Genomic DNA, 17468 nt, shown 5'->3' on the forward strand with positions numbered 1-17468 from the left:
TTTGTTTTTGGTGAGTTTGATTGTATGTCTTGGTAATTTTCTTTTGGGGCCTATCCTGATTGGGGTTCATTTAACTTCTTGAATAGATATCTTCTCATCTTTCATCATATTAGGGAAATTCTCTTCCAACAAATCTTTGACAATTTTCTCTGTGATTTTGTCTCTTCCTTTTCTGGACTCCTGATGTCATGTAGGTTATTCCTCTTGATGGTATCCCACATGAATCTTAGGCTGTACTCATTTTGTTTTGATATTTTTTTTTCTGATTGATCCATTAATACGGTGGTATTGATGTGTTTGTCTTCAATTCCATTAGTTCTGTCTTGCATTGATTTGATTATACTCCTTTGCCCCTTCAATGTGTTATCTATTTTTGAAATCTTAGTGTTAATCTTCTGGATTTATATTTGTTGTGTTTGTATTATTTCTAATTTTTGTTTCTTTTGTCAGTTTGTTCTTGTGTTATTTTCTTAAATTGTTCTTGATTTTTTTTCTGTGTTTTCCTTAATTTTTCCAGTGTTTTTCTAGATGTTTTCAGTGTTTTCCTTGATCTCTCAGTTCATTGAAGGTACCTAAATATAATTCTTTTGAATTCCTCATCAGGGATTCCCAATGCTGCATCTTCCTCAAGGATGTATTTTTGGTTTGTATCCTGGTCCCTTGTTTGTACTACTTTATCTTGCTTCTTTGTGTGGACTGGGATGGTCAATTGTCTATGAGACATTGTGATGCTCTTGTATTTATGTTTAATTTGTGGTCATTATATGTTGGTGTGATTCATCCAAGATATTTTTCTTTAATTTATTTTGTTTTGATATCTGTATGAGCAGGGTACTGTCCTCTTCTATTCACTGGTTGTTAGCACTTAGGCACTCACCACCTGTCTCCTGGAGGGTGTAATAGGGAATGAGAGTGTGTGCACAAATCTCTGTTAGCTGTTTGTGAAGAGCATTTGAGGGTGTGTTGAGCTGGTACTGGCTACCATCTATGGTTGGTCAGTTGGTGCAGAAGTAAGTGCTAGCCCTCACTCAGTGGGTGGGGCTGCAGGAGGTGCAGGTATGGACCTTGAGAGCTTGTTTGGAGGTTCTAGCAGGGGAGTGCAGCTACTCATATACCCTCAACTGAAGGACAATCCTCCTCTATTGGGGAAGGTCATCCTCTTCAACCAAGCACACAGCTTTGGGAGGGATGCACACAGATTGGTGAGGGAGAGGGGGGGACACCTGCCAAGCCAGCCAGGTCACCTGAATCAGTGGGGTAACAGATGTTGCAGACAGATCACTCTCACATCCAGGAGGTGCAGGTATGGTTGGGTTGTGTAGGAATGGTTGCTGTCTCCCACTCAGTTGCCATCAAGTCAGATCTGACTCATAGCCACCCTTCCTTGGGTTTCTGAGGGGTATCACTATGGAAATAGATTGCCCAACTTTCTTTCCAAGGAGTGGCTAGTGGGTTTGAACTTCCAGCCTTCTGGTAAGTAGTCAAGTGTCTTAGGTACACTACCAGAGCTTCCCCCACTCAGTTAGACAAAAATAAAATAAAAAACTACCAATAAATAAATAAAAGCAAGCTAACAAAGACACAAACTGCATTACACACACACACACACACACAAAGGAAAGGCCAATAAATGAGAAAAATTTTAAAAAAAGATGAAAGAAAGGTAATGATAAAAAGAGAACCCCTCCCCCCCAACATCTTGGGGGCAGGAAATGGGAGAAAAGAGCAGGAGAAAAAGAATAATAATGAAAAAATGGGAAAACTGCAAAAGAAAAAACATGGGATGGGAACCAAAAGAAGAAAATAAAGAAAAAAGAAGGGATCCAGGAAAAGAGAAGGGCGGGGGATGGTGGGAAACAAGAAACAAGAATCAGGGAAGGGAAAGAGAAAAACAAACAAAAACAAAACTGTAGGGGGAGGAGCAGGACACTCATGCTCTGTCAGGGCACAGACTGAAATGAAATTCTTGCTGGTGAAGAAGGTGGGTGGAAGCGGGCTATGGTCATACCTCTGTTCACCAAGAGGGTATAGGGTATAAGAGTAACAAGGGGGAATATTGTACCTTTGTAGTCATCAGTCTCCAATGCGGTTGCCCCTGCTGTCCTTGGCAAGTGGAACCTATTCTTTGGTTGCTGCTCAGATCAGATTGCTGCTTGAATATATTCAAAATGGCCATGTTGCTTGCAAATATTCAAGATGGCTGCACCATCAGGACAGCCAGCAGTCCCCAGCTCTGTTTGTCTCCTTCTTTGATGTTTTCCTTTGTAGTTGTCAGCAATCAGTGCAGTCCTTGTCCATGTAGTCCTTGGTGAGAAGAGCCAATTCTTAGGTTGGTGTTGGATTAGAATGCTGCTTGCAAATACTCAAAATCACTGTGTCCTCAGGACAGCTGGCAGTCCACAGCTTCATTTATCTCCTTATTCACTATTTTTGTTCGAGATCTTCTGCTAGTTGGTATTTAATCCACTTCTTTATCCTTCCCTTCAAAGCTCAGGGTTCCAGGATTATCTTCTGTATCTGTTTCAATTAGTTTCTCGTTTCTTTGTTGCATAGAGTCAGTGTAGCTTGTCTGCCTATTCTGCTATCTTGCTGCAGACTGAATGTATTTATTTATTTATTTATTTTTAAAGGAAAATACACAACAGAAAAAATGTTTATAGGCTCAAGTTTCATGCAATCACAACAGTAAGGCTTGGGAACTTGTTTGTGACACTGTGCAGGTAGGCATCACTTAACATCCATCCACAGTATGTTCTGTGAAATAGGATGTTATGTGATTTGGATGTTATTTAATGTGCAAACACATTAAATATGGGAGAGAGGCACGCAGGATAGTTACTGGGTGTCCGGGACCTGCATAGCAATGCTGAGGGACTGTGTGAAAACTTTGGCTCCACAGGCTGATCCTCCTGGTCCCTGCCAGTCTCCAAGAGCAATGTCTGGCTTCCACCAGCCTGCAGAGGAGTGTACATGTGGTCCAACCAACCATCTCCTAGCTGGCTTCCACCACCAGCTCTCTTCCCTTCCTGTTTCCTTGCCTGCTTTCCTCACCCACGCAATAAGCTGTAAACTATTCTGGCACTGCCGGTCCCTCTTCTGCCTTCCCCTCTCTATCCCTTTTCTGCTGTCCCTCCTGCCACTACCACAAAAAACAGAGCCTCCAACTCTAGTGTCAGAGTTGGATTAGAGTCACAGTGGCCTGGAGTGGGGGGTGGGGGGGACTCTCTCTGCAGCTTCATTGGTGTTTGTGGTGTCTGCAGACCCTGCCTGAGGCAAGCATATGGGACAGGCAACCTTGCCTGTGCACTGGGAGCTTTTCCCCTTGCCACTCAGGGCCAGGGTGGGCATGTCACTCAGAAAGCTAGTGAGAGACAGATCCAATTGTTTTGGGTTTTCTGAAGTCTGTTATAACCTTATGGGACAACTGATGTATGTATAGTTGGAGTTGCCTGCAGGTATGTTAAGTGACGCATACCTGTAATTGTGGCTGATAGCCTGGGGATATTTATGTCATTGTAGAGAAGCCTTGGAGAAGGAAGGCATCCTAAAGCAACTCCAAGCTCTCTGTGCTGTTCGTGGAACATGCCTCTCAACCCTCACTGAAACAGCTTTTATGCTGTTTCTCTCGTTTTCTGGGCTGGAATCAAAGCACATGGGGTGGGAGGTAGATTTGCCAGGCATCGGTAAACTGAACTGGAATGAGCCTGAGGTCTCTCTCTAGGGGAAGGAAGAGTAGGGCTTAGCCTTTTCCAATTTCTTCTGATGAGGATTCCAGATTCTTGGATTCCCCCCCCCCCCCAATTCTCAAAGTTCAGAATGTAGGTCCTCTGCTGCCTCTCCCTTTGCCTAAGTGGAGCTTCTGATGATTTCCACTGACTCCTGAGATCATGTTTCTGGCATCTGTATCTCTCCTAACAGGAAAATAGAAAGTTGGAGAGAGAGGGCAAGACAAAGAATACATGGGGCAGTAGAGAAGTTGGCAGGATGTCTGAATTTCCCAGGGCCCACCATGGAGGATGACTGGATGTGTCCTTGGTCTCTTGGAGGAAGGTATATCCAGGAGATTGATTTTGTTCACACAACCTAACATGTCACCAAGAATGTACTAGAGTGTTTATCAGTTACTTGGACCTGGGTCCAAAGAAGTCATCTCTAGAAGGGTTGGGAGGACCCAAGAGGATAAAATATGCTCTCATCCCCAGAATGTGAAATTAAGACCATAAAAGATCTGATGGTTTTCTGTTGTTGGATGCCTTTGAGGAGGTGCAAAGACAGGTGGGCAGTTTCCCAGAAGGCTCCAGCAATGCCCCATCTCTCCGTCTTTATTCTCTTGTATAATCCCCTTGAGTGTAGGCTGGACCTACGACTCCAACAAATAAAACAAAACTAAACCCACTGCCATCAAGTCGATTCTGAGTCACAGTGACCCTTTAGGACAGAGTAGAACTGCCCATAGGGTTTCCAAGGCTGTAAATCTTTACAGAAGCAAACTGCCTTATCTTTCTCCCACAGAGTGGCTGATCCATTTGAACTGCTGAACTTTTGGTTAGCAGCCAAATGCTTTAACCACTATGTCACCAGAGCTTCTGATTCTAACAAGTAAGCTATGGCAAAAGTGATGAGCTGTCATGTCTGAGACTGGATTACCCATATCATGAAAATGATTTTGCCAACATCTTTTAAAAATTTGCCTTAATAATAACTTGAGCTTCTTTTCAGGTTCCTAAATATGCCACCATAGCAGTCTTTGTCATGGGTCACTAGTATTCCATTTCTAAGATGCACCACAAATAGGGTATTTTATCTCCTTTTGGTGGACATTTTGGAGGGGGTCCAGTTTTTGATAAGCAGAGATAAGCATTTCTTCTTTTCTTTCTTTTTCTTTTTTTGTAGTTTAAAGGTCAAATTTATTAGGAGATTAAGAGATATATTACATATGGACTATAAACACTGCACAGCTGACTTTATTCACAGTCAAGTACAAAATATAGTCAGTGCCAACCTATTTTGTGGATATCCTTGTTCTTTTGTTCCAAGAAAAGTTTGCACCCTAAGATTTTGACTTGGGTTTTGGAACATTTTTCTCTTCAATGTCATAGCTCCATCTGTTTTTTTCTGCAAAGGCAGCTGAGTCTTTTTCAGTACTGAAAGTAAGAACCATGTTGGACTAAGGATCAGCCATTGATGCCCAACCTATCAAAGGATTTTTCTCATTGCTCCCTGGTATCAAACTCCATTTTCCATTCCTTTGTGTTGTTTACTCCAGATTGCATATTACATATTATTGCAAACAGGAACAAGTATCCTAACTTCTCTAGTTTTGATATGCTCTTCTGGAGCTCCAGTTAAAGTAGTGATATCCTGGTCAAAACCCTGGAAACAGAAATGGCAGCTACAGTAGCTGCCCTTCTCTCCCACAACACTTGTGAAGCCCCAGTGACATTGAGGCTGCCGCTATCTTGCTTCAGGCAAGCCCCAGGATTGAGATTTACTTCTTACTTGTGTAAGGACAAGGGTTTAGTGGAATGAGACCAAGAAGGGTGGTGCAGAATGTCCAGAAGTCTGTTGAGAACCCCATGATGACACTTCCCTGTGCAATTTTATTCCCATTGCCAATGAAAGTGAGGCCTGTGCAGGTCAGGTTATTTCATGTGTATGATGAGGGCGCTAGTCTTAGTGATTTCTTTGGTCATTTCCATGTTTGTGAATTTTTAACTGGATGACCAATCTTCAAGTCCTTGCTCAAAGTGCCCCAACCTGTCTTGAGTTGCTTCCTCCTCTGTGCAATGAGAATAGTAGCTCCCCTCTTGCCAAAGCCAAACCCACTGCCATTGAGTTGATTCCAACTAGTAGAGGTCTCTATTGGATTTCCAAGGCTGTAAGTCTTTACAGAAGTAGATTGCCTCATCTTCCTCCCATGGAGCAGCTGGTGGGTTTGAAACGTTGACCTTCTGGTTAGCAGCAAAATATTTTACTATGATACCAGAGCTCCTAACTCTCCTCTTAGGGGGTCAAAAAAACCAAAACAAAACAACCCCAAAGCAAACCCATTGTAACTTATAGAGATGCTATAGGACAACAGAGCTGCCCCACAGGGTTTCCAAGGCTGTAAATCTTTACAGAAGCAGACTTCCACATTATCTCCTATGGAGCAGCTGGTGGGTTCAAACTGCCAACCTTTAGGTTAACAACCAAGTGCTTAACCGCTGAACCATCAGGCTTCCTACTTAGGGGGTGTTGTTGTCGAGTTGGACCCGACTCATAGCAACCCCTCCTTGGGTTTCTGAGGCAAGTATCACTACGGAAGTAGATTTCCCCATCTTCCTTCCGAGGAGTGGCTGGTGGGTTTGAACTGCCAGCTTTCTGGTTAGCAGTCAAGTGCCTTAGGCACTATGCTACCAGAGCTCTTAAAAGGATTAAATGAGAGCATGTATGTCTAGCATAGTCCCTGACATTTAGTAAGTACTCAACAGATCTCTTCCCTTTCATTAGATTGAAATTGCCATTTTTGTAGGTCAAACATGACTAAATATTGATAATTTTGTATAGTGCAAGCTAATAGTTCCTCTGTAGTAAAACATGTACTCTTAAACATTGATCTTAAATGCCTAAGAGGGAAGATACTACCAGTGGAGGAAACAACATGAACAGAAGCCTAGGTCAGGAGACACCCTGAACTTGTAAGAAAACAAGGTTCTTACCTCACCCCTTGTTGTGAAGAGCCAATGATCATAACAGGTTGAAGAGGGAAAGCAAAAGGTTTATTGAGTATCGATACCCAAGGAGACAGAGAGCATTACTTCTCTAAAATGTCTGTCTCCTGAGCAAAGGGGGTAAACATGATTATATAGGGAGACGGGAAGGGGGTTGAAGATCCCTTCGTCTGCCAGGAATGTCTTTGTTCTTCTCTTCCCTGGTTACTCCAGTTTCAGAGTCCCTCTTACCAGGGTCGTCTTGCTTCATAGGTTATGGTTCTCATCTGAACCCAGTTGTGGGAGAGGGTTATGCTTAGAAGAATACATAATTGATAACAAATCTAACAAACTCAGCTTCTGTAAAAAGGTTGGCTATTCTATTTACTTAAGAGAAAGCAAAAGGGAGGGAAAAAAATAGCAAGTGAGTCACCATGATTAATGTCTACTTTAATTATGGCTGCTAGTCTGTTACCACCAGCCACTCCTCAGAAGGAAGATGAGGCAATCTACTTCCGTAGTGATACTGCTTCAGAAACCCAAGGAGGGGTCGCTATGAGTAGGGTCCGACTTGATGGCATATAACAACAACACAACAACAAGTCTGTTAAAGTTTTACCCATCAATGCAGCCTGTTCTGGTTACCTAGTGCCACTCTGACAAGAATATATATCACAAATGGGATGGCCTTAACAAACAGGAGTTTATTTTTACAATTTGGAGACTTTAAGTCCAAGTTCAAAGTGCCAGACTCTAGGGGCTGGGTGAAAAAGCCTCTTAACCTTGGAGTCCAGCTCTGCCTCACTCTCCCAGCCCACCGGAACTAGAGATGTTTCTTCACTCAGACAGCTGCTGGCTGCTGAGGCTGAGAAGCCCCAAGGTTGACAAGTAAAAAGGCACAGTCCCTATGTTACCAAACACGGGCAGACAATTAACTTAAGTCCATTGTAAGTCCCTTGGTCGGCAGAACATAGTAGGCTGCTGAGCAATGACATGGCTACATGCAGGGCCCATGTGTGCCATAGGCTAGAGACCATTCCCAAGTCTTCTCTTTATATACAGGAAGCAGACCACATCCCAAAGGCAGCTACTCAGCTGCTTGTGGTAGATCCTACCATGGAGTTGATTGCCAGTCTCATGATGGGGAATAACTACCACCAGCTGCCCAGCCACTCAACCAGGCCCAGCCAAGTTGACACACAAACATAACTACCACACAGCCCCCTTCCTGGTGTTATTTCTGGTTGTGCCTCTGGTGCTGAAGAAAGCAGAACCAATAGTGGAGCCTCATGAGAAACCTAGGTCTCTCCTCATCCTCCCCTAATTCTGCACCTGCTGTGGTTCAAACAGGACAGGTGGGGTGGTGGGCAGAGACCTGGACTTGCTCCTTCCTGGAGCAAGCATTGAGGACCTCGCTGATCTGCCAACCCACCCCACTTCTCTGTGTGGAACCAGGAGTCTCTTTTTCCTTGCAAAGTCAAGTGGCAAGGTCACTTCTGGATGAAGGAGAATTCCAAGGTTACTAGAGTCTGGTGACCAGCAAAGGGTGAGTCATTTAAAAAAAATTTTTTTTTCCCTGATGGTCATGTTATTCATTTTCATTGTGGAAAATTTAGAAAATACTGAAAAGCACAAAACAGAAGTTAAAAATGACTCATTTAAAAAATTGATCTCTTCCTTGATGCCCTATTCCTTTCCATGGCTGCTTGATTTGGGATGCTTCCTCCTGCCTTTAGCCAGCTGGTGAAAACTGATCCCTAGGCACCTTGTCTTCTCTGAGAGAGAAGCTGCTGCAAGACTCATTTAGGAGATGACAAACCAAAGGTCTGGAGCCTTGGTTTTGGCTATTGCTGTTGTTAGGTGCTGTTGAGTCGGCTCTGACTTGTAGTGACCCTGTGTACAACAGAATGAAACACTGCCCGGTCCTGTACCAGCCTCACGATCCTTGCTATACCTGAGCCAATTGTTGCAGCCATTGTGTCAATCCATCTCGTTGAAGGCCTTCCCCTCTTTCGTTGACCCTCCACCTTACCAAGCATGACATCCTTCTACAGGGAATGGTCCCTTCTGAAGATATAACCAAAGTAGGTGAGATGAAGTCTGGCCATTCTTGCTTCAAAGGAGCATTCCAGTGGCACTTCCTCCAGGACAGATTTGTTAGTGCTTCTATTTATTTATTTATTTTTTAAAAAGACATTTATTCAGCTTCATGATCAGACTATTACATTTAAGCCATCAACAGCATGGGTGCAAAAAACAAAAAAACAAAACAAACAAACAAACAAAAAAAACAACTACCTTAAAACCCTTAGTTGGAATGCTTTATATTTTCCACAGAACAGAAACTAAAATAACCTGTTACACAATTAGTCACAAACACAGCCCGTGAGTTTTTTTGCCCAGACACATGAGTATTTGTCTAAAACATGTCTTCTTTTTAACAGCTAGGCTCTGCCACCACTGTGCTAGGCTGAGTTCACAAATCTGTTGCAACCTGTAGCTTCCCTGTCACTTCTCTGGCTCTCCCCTCCTGCTAAGCTTTGTTTTCTGGCAATCATTGATACCTCTGCCACTGCCATAACTACTGCTGCTGCTTGAACCACCACAGCCACCTTGGTTTCATGGTTTGGCAAAGTATTGACCTCCACCACCATAGGGGCCAGAGCTTCTGCCTCCAAAGTTTCCTCCCTTCATGGGTCCAAAATTTGAAGATTGATTGTTGTAACTGCCAGAATCATGGTAGCCTCTGCCACCTCCAAAATTGCTTCCATCATTACCAAATCCCTTATAATCATCCCCACTGCCTCCATATCCACCACCACCATGACCGCCACCAAAGCTACCACACCCACTGAAGTTTCCACCATGACCAAAGTTGTCATTCCCACCAAACCACCTCCACAGCCACCACCGAAGTTTCCAGAACCACTTTGACCTCTTTGCCTAGAAGACGCACTGGCCATCTCTCGCTTTGGAAGGGCTTTCCTTACTTCATAGTTACGGTCATTCACAGTATGGTATTTTTGAATGACAATTTTATCTACAAAGTTGTGGTCATCAAAGTTATAAAAGCAAAGCCCCTCTTCTTGCTACTACCTCAGTCAGTCATGATTTCAATCACTGATTTTCCCATATTATTCAAAATAATCTCTTAGGTGATGTTCTTCAGTGTCTTCTTTAAAGCCACCAACAAAGATCTTTTTTACAGTTAAGTAGGTACCTGGTCTTTGAGAGTCTTCCCATGAGACAGTTCTCTTTGGTTCCACAACTCTTCTATCTATCTTGTGAGGTCTTGCATTCATGGCTGCATCCACCTCCTCCACAGTAGAGTAAGTGACAAATCTAAAACCTCTGGAGTGCTTGGTATTTGGGTCTCTCATTACCACAGAGTCTGTGAGCATTCCCCATTGCTCAAAATGGCTCTTCAGACTCTCATCTGTTGTTTCAAGGCTCAACCCTCCAATGAAGAGTTTCCGCAGCTGTTTGGGTTCTTTAGGAGACTCTGACTTAGACATGACAGCAGTGGGCAGAAAAAAAAAAAAAAAAGGCTTTAATGATGCTTCCCCTGCAGAGTCCATAGGCAGCAGATTTGTTAGTTCTTTTAGCAGTCCATGGTACTTTCAGTGTTTTTTGCCAGCACCACAACTCAAAATGATCAATTCTTTGCGGTCTTCTTTATTCATTGTCCAGCTCTCACATGCATACAAGGTGACTGGAAATATCATGCCTTGTGTCAGGTGCACCTGAGTTTTCAAGGAGACATCTTTGCTCCTCAGCACTTGAAAGAGGTCATTTGCAGTTGACTTGCCCAGTGCTATATGTAGTCTGATGTCTTGACTGCTACTTCCATTGATGTCGATCGTAGAACCAAGCAATGTGAAGTCTTTGACAACTTCAGTCATTTCTCCATTTATCATGATGCTGTTTATAGGTCTGGTTGTGAGGATTTTTGTTTTCTTTATATTGAGATGTAATCCATACTGCAGACTTCAGTCTTCAATCTTTATCAGTAAGTGCTTCAAGTCATCCTCACTTTCAGCAAGCAAAGTTGTGTCATTAGTGTTTCACAGGTTGTTAATGATTCTTCCTCCAATCCAGATGTCACATTCTTCTTCATATAGTCCAGTTTCTCAGATTATCTGAGCAGCATACAGATTGAATAAGTATGGTGAAAAGATACAACCCTGATACACTCCCTTCTTGATTTTAAACCATGCAGTATCTCCTTGTTCTGTTCAAACTACAGCCACCTGGTTTATGTACAGGTTCCTCATGAGTACAATTCTTTTCATTGTTATCCATAATTTGTTACGATCCACACAATCGAATGCTTTTGCTTAGTCAATAAAACACAACTAAACATCTTTCTTGTATTCTTTGCTTTGAGTCAAGATCCATCTGACATCAGCAATGATGATATCCCTTGTTCCACATCCTCTTCTTAATCCAGCCTGTACCTCTGGAAGTCCTCTGTCAATATACTGCTGCAACCATTTTGAATTATCTTCAGTAAGATTTTACTTGCCTGCAATATAAATGATATTGTTTGATGATTTCCACATTCTGTGGGATCACCTTTCTTTGGAATGGGTAGAAATATGGATCTCTTCTAGTCAGCTGGCCAGGTGGCTGTCTTCCAAATCTCTTGGCATAACCAAGTAAGTACCTCGAGTGGGCATCCGTTTGTTGAAATATCTCAGTGGGTATTAGGTCAATTCCTGGAGCCTTTTTCTTCCCCAAATCCTTCAGTGTAGCTTCAACTTCTTTCTTCAATACCATTGGTTCCTGATCATATGCCACCTCCTGAGATGGATGAGCATTGACCGATTCTTTTTGGTATAGTGACTCTGTGCATTCCTTCTATCTTCTTTTGATGCTTCCTGCATCATTCAATATTTTGCCCATAGAATCTTTCAATTTTGCAACTCAAGGCTTAAATTTTATCCTCAGTTCTTTCAGCTTGAGAAATGCTGAGTGTGGTCTTCCCTTTTGTTTTTCTAACTCCAGGTCTTTGCACATTGCATTATAGTAATTGGCTTTGTCTGCTAGAGCTGCTCTTTGAAATCTTCTTTTCAGTTCTTTTATCTTGTCATTTCTTCCATTTGCTTTAGCCACCCTTTGTTCAAAGGCAAGTTTCAGACTCTCTTCTGTCATCCATTTTGGTCTTGTCTTCTTTTGTCATCTTTTTGATGACTTCTTGCTCTCCTAATGGATGTTGCTCTTGATGTTATCCCACAATTCTTCTGGTTTTTGGTCATTGGTGTTCAATGCATCAAATCTATTCTTTAGATGGTCTCTAAATCCAGGAGGGATATATTCTAGGTCATATTTCGGCTCTCATGGACTTGTTTTAATTGTCTTCAACTTCAAGTTGTACTTGCATATGAGTTGTTGATGGTCTGTTCCACAATCAGCTCCTGGCCTTGCTTTGGCTGAAGTTATTGAGCTTTTCCATTGCCTCTTGCCAGAGATGTAGTCAATCTGATTCCTGTGTATTCCATCTGGCGAACTCCACATATATAGCCATTGTTTGTGTTGTTGAAAAAATGTATTTGCAATGAATAAGACATTGGTCTTGCAAAATTCTACACATGATCTCCAGCATTATTTCTATCACCAAGGCCATATTTTTCAACTACCGGTGAGTCTTCTTTGTTTACAACTTTTGCATTCCAGTCACCAGTGATTATTAACACATGTTGATTGCATGGTTGGTCAATTTCAGACTGCAGAAGTTGATAAAAGTCTTGAATTTCCTCATCTTTGGCTTTGGTGGTTGGTGTGTAAATTTGAATAATAGTAGTATTAAGTCGGCTTCCTTGTAGGTGTATGGATATTATCCTATCACTGACAGCATTGTACTTCAGGACAGATCTGGAAATATCCTATGTGATGATGAATGCCATGCTATTCCTCTTCAAATTTTCATTCCCAGGATAGTAGATCATATGGTTGTCTGATTCAAAATGGCCAAAACTGGTCCATTTCAACTCACTAATGCTTAAAATATCAATCTTAATGTGTTCCATTTCATTTTTGACAACTTCCAATTTTCCTAGATTCATACTTCATACATTCCATGTTCCTATTATTAATGAATGTTTACAGCTGTTTCTTCTCAATTTGAGTCATGCCACATCAGCAAATGGAGGTCTCAAAAGCTTTACTTTATCCATTTCAGTAAGGCTGGTTCTACTTTGATGATGCAGCTCTTTCCCAGTCATATTTTGAGAGCCTTCTGACCCAAGGGGCTTGTCCTCTTGCACTGTATTCGGTAATGTTTCTGGACTATTCATAAAATTGTGCAGTAATGTATCACACAGTGTTTCTCTGCTATTCATAAGGTTTTTCCTGGTCAATTCTTTGAGAAGTGGATGGCCTCTTCCTTCTTCCTAGTCTTTCTCACTCTCTAAGCTGCATTGAAACCTGTGCACCTTGTGAAACTCTGTCGGCACTTTAAACACTGGTGGCTCAGCCTTAAGCCTCCCAGCAACATACAAGCCACTGCAGTGTGACAAACTGACAGACAAATTTATCTCCCTTATCTGTTTGAAACCTCTCTACCCTTCCCTTACTTGGATCCCTGGCACTGCTCTGCTCTGTCATCCTCTCTGGCTTCACTTTTCCCCTGCTTTCCTGCCTTTCTCCATAGGTAACAGGTCTAAAGAAGTTCTTAAAAAAGTTCCTTTTCCAGGAACTATTGCTCCTAGGAGTTCCTGGGTGATGCACTTAGTGCACTCACCTGGTAACTGAAAGGTTGGTGGTTCCAATCCACTCAGGGGTGCCTCAGAAGAAAGGCATGGCTATCTACTGAAAAACCATCCATTGAAACCCTATGCAGCACAATTCTACTCTGACATACATGGGGTCTCCAAGAGTCGGCATCCACCTGATGGCAAATTTAAAATTTTTTTGTTGCTGCCTAGCAAATCTTAATGGTCTGAAACTGGAATTTTATTAAGTTTACAGATTCTGTAGGTCAGAATTTAGTGAGGGTACAGCAGTGATGGGTTTCCTCAGTTCCATGATGTCTGGACTTCAGCTGGAAAAAGTGAAAGTTAGGGATGACTTGACTGCTGAGGGTGGAACCACCTGGAGGTGTCTTTACTCACATGTCTGGCGGATGATTCTGGGTGATGACTAGGACCTCACCTAGACTGTCAGCTGCAACAAACACATGTGGCCTCTCCATGTGGTTTCTTGGCATAGACTAGTTTGGGTTCCTCACAGCATGGCAGCTGGGGTCTAAGTATGAGTGTCCCAAGAAAGGAAGTAGAGGTTGCCAGTGTCTTAAGAGCCTGAACTCAGTCATAGTGTCATTTTTGCTGTGTTTTATTAGTCAAGAGGTAACACAGTCCAGTTTCAACCTCTTGATGGGAGGAGTGGTAAGAATTTTGAGGTTATGTTTTCTTTTTAAAATAGATTTTATTTTTTAAGGCAGTTTTAGACTTCAGAAAAATTGTGCACAAAGTGCAGAGCGTTCCCATATACTTCTCTCCTCCCTGAACACTATTCTATTATTAACATGTTGCATTTCTGTGGTACATTTGTTACAATTGATGAACCACTATTATTCATGAAAGATAATAGTTTATATTTTTTGTTAGTTGCTGTTGAGTTGACTGATTTATAGAGACTTCATGCCCAACAGAATTAAATCTTGCCTGTTCCTGCTCCATCTTCATGGTCATTGTATGTTTGAGTCCATGGTTGCGGCTATTGTGTAGTGTCTTCCAACCTAGTGGGCTCATCTTCCAGCCCTATATCAAGGTACGCTCTGTTGTGAGCAGGTTTTTCATAGGTTAATTTTTTTGAAGTTGATTGTCAGGTCTTTCCTCCTACTCTGTCTTAGTCTGGAAGCTCCACTATAAGCTGTCCACCATGGGTACAGCAAGTATTTGAAATATCAGTGGCTCACATAATTTGTGTTATACAACTCTAAGGGCTTTGACAAACGCATAGTGTCATGTCCATCATTACAGTATCCTACAGAATATTTTCCCTGCTCTAAAATGTCTTGTGCTCCATCTCTTCATTCCTTTCCCCCTTCCTCCTGGTAACCACTGTCTCTTTTTGGCTTTTCCAGAATGTCAGGGCTATGTTTTAAAATCCTCACACTTCCCTTGATGGCAGTATTTCTCAGTGGTTAGAAGACTAGGGTCCAGACGCAGGCTGCCTGGGCTGTGTGACCTCATACAACTTCCTGTAGTAGAAACTATGGTTCCTCATCAATATCTTTGCTCTCCTCCTCTTCCTGGCACATATGGACTATTTCCCAGCCCCTTAATCAGGGTAAGACCAAGACACTAGTTTTATTTTTTATTTGTTTGATCAAATAAGATAATCTTATGAAATGATAAAGTAATTGAACATATTGTGGTATGTTTGACAGAGGTAGTGACCAAAATGAATATTGGCTGTTTCTCTGGATAGCATTGCCTAATATATAACCGATTTAATGTCAACAAATATTTTACTTATTGTGCAGGGTCCTCTGATGGGAGCAGGTCTTCTGAGGGGAAGGTCCATTGAGGGGGTGAGTGGGTATACTGGAAGGGAGAGTTCTTTTGATGAGGACAAGGTCCTTTGATAGGGCCAAGTCCCAGGTCAGGGAGGGGATCCACTGATGGAGGTAGGTTTAAAGACTAGTTTTAGCTAGTGGACTGAGGAAAAGTTCCACATGTCACCTCTGGGCTGAGGTGGCTAAGAGCTGTGGCTTTTCTTACTCTCTCTTCACACACCTGCTAGCTGGATGTAGAGGACTTCCATATTGTGACAATATGGAAGGAGCCTGAGTTCCTGAATGACTGCTACATGTATAATTTCTCATGCCCCCTGCCAATCAGGGCTGTGGAAGAGAAGTAGGACTTTATGGTGGTAAGCTGCTGAGATTTTGGGGTTGTTTGGTATAGCAGTTACCCTGTGCTGACTAATATATTACTCAATGCCTCTAAACCAGTTTCCTTGTCTGTAAAGTGGGGATATTAGCTGTAGTTACATCTCAGGACAACTGGAAGTTGGATAGTGAAAAAGGAGGATGGAAGAATCGATGCATTTGAATTATAGTGCTGGCAAAGAACACTGAGTGTATTTTGGACTGCCAAAGAATGAACAAATCAATAATAGAAGAAATAGAACCAGATTATTCCTTAGAAGAAAGGATGACAAAACTTGGCTTGCTTATTTTGGACATGTCATCAGGAAACGCCAAACACTGAAAAAGGACATCACCATTGGTTCCCGCAAAAGTGAGGAAAACTCTCAATGAGATGGACTGACAGAAGAGTCACAATGGACTCAAATACACTAACGATCATGAAGATAGGACAGGATTGGGCAGTGTTTTGTTTGCCACACATAAGGTCATGAGTTGGAGCTGATTTGACAGCAACTAACAACAATAACATCTTAGCTACATCTTAGCTACATCTTAGCTACATCAAGTGAAATCATCCAATGTACAGTACCTGACATATAGTAAGGACTCAATAAATGTTAGCTATTGTTATTCAGTGAGTGTGGGTGCCTGTTAGAAGGGGCAAGTTTTCTGTCTGGGAGGATGGAGATCTGGGAGGAATTTGATAGGAGGTCTGTCATCATGATCACCATCATTGAGATGGCATTGGCATTCACTAAGCACTTGGGAGCTCTGGTAGCATAGGGGCTAAGGCACTTGACTGCTCACCAGATGGTTGGCGGTTCAAACCCATCAGCCACTCCTCGGAAGGAAGGTTGGGCAATCCTACTTCCGTAGTGATACTGCCTCGGAAACCCAAGGAGGGGTCGCTATGAGTCAGGGCTGACTCGATGGCACATAACAACAACAACAACAACAAGCACTTGCTTGAGCAGGCTCTGTCCTAGGGGCTTTTTGTTTCCCCCAAATTAATCCCCATCCTCTCGCAATCCTCTAAAGAGTCCTGGGGTGCAATGGTTAAATGCTTGGCTGCTAACCAATATGTTGCTGGTTCAAACTCACCAGGGAGAAAAGACCTGACCATCTGCTCCTGTAAAGATTATAGCCTATGAAACCCTATGCAGCAGTTCTATTTTGTCATATACGAAAAGCAAACCAAACTCACTGCTGTTGAGTCATATCCAACTCATGGTGACCCCTCGTGGGGTTTTCAAGGCGGTATCACTATGGAAGTAGATTGCCCAACCTTCCTTCCGAGGAGTGGCTGGTAGGTTTGAACCACCAGCCCTCTGGTTAGCAGTCAGATGCCTTAGGCACTATGCTACCAGAGCTCCTATTTTGTCATATAGAGTTGCTATAACTTGGAAATTACTTGACAACACACAACAACAGCAACAATGCCCCGAGGCAGATACTATTAACCTCTCTAATCAATGTCTGTGGAAACAATAGTCAAGAAATCACTGATGAATTGCATTGTACAGATATGCTGCAAAAGACCTCTTTAAAGTTTTATAAAGCAAAGATATCACCTTGAGGACTAACTCACTTTGAGTCAGATCAAGCCACGGTCTTTTCAATTGCCTCATATGCATGCAAAATCCAGACAATATGAAAGGAAAACAGAAGAAGAATTGATACATTTGAATTATAGTGTTGGCAAAGAATATTGAATATCCTGTGACTGCTAGAAGAACAAACAAATCAATCTTAGAATAAACACAAACAGAATGCTCCTTTGAAGCAAAGTTGATGAGATATCAGTTTGTTTACTTTGGACATGTCATCAGGGAAGACCAATCACTAGCAAAGGACATTACATTTGGTAGAGAGTCAGCGAAAATGAGGAAAATCCTCAT

The 17468-nt window shown here is 42.3% G+C and overlaps 1 pseudogene; it reads right to left on the reverse strand.

Moving 5' to 3' along the window:
* Positions 1-9311: 9311 nt before the first annotated feature.
* LOC103214162 lies at positions 9312-10207 on the reverse strand (annotated as a pseudogene).
* Positions 10208-17468: the final 7261 nt, after the last annotated feature.

The sequence above is a fragment of the Orycteropus afer genome, unplaced genomic scaffold (genome assembly GCF_000298275.1).
Source record: "Orycteropus afer afer isolate SDZICR_OR568_19922 unplaced genomic scaffold, OryAfe1.0 scaffold00019, whole genome shotgun sequence".
NCBI lineage: Eukaryota > Metazoa > Chordata > Mammalia > Tubulidentata > Orycteropodidae > Orycteropus > Orycteropus afer.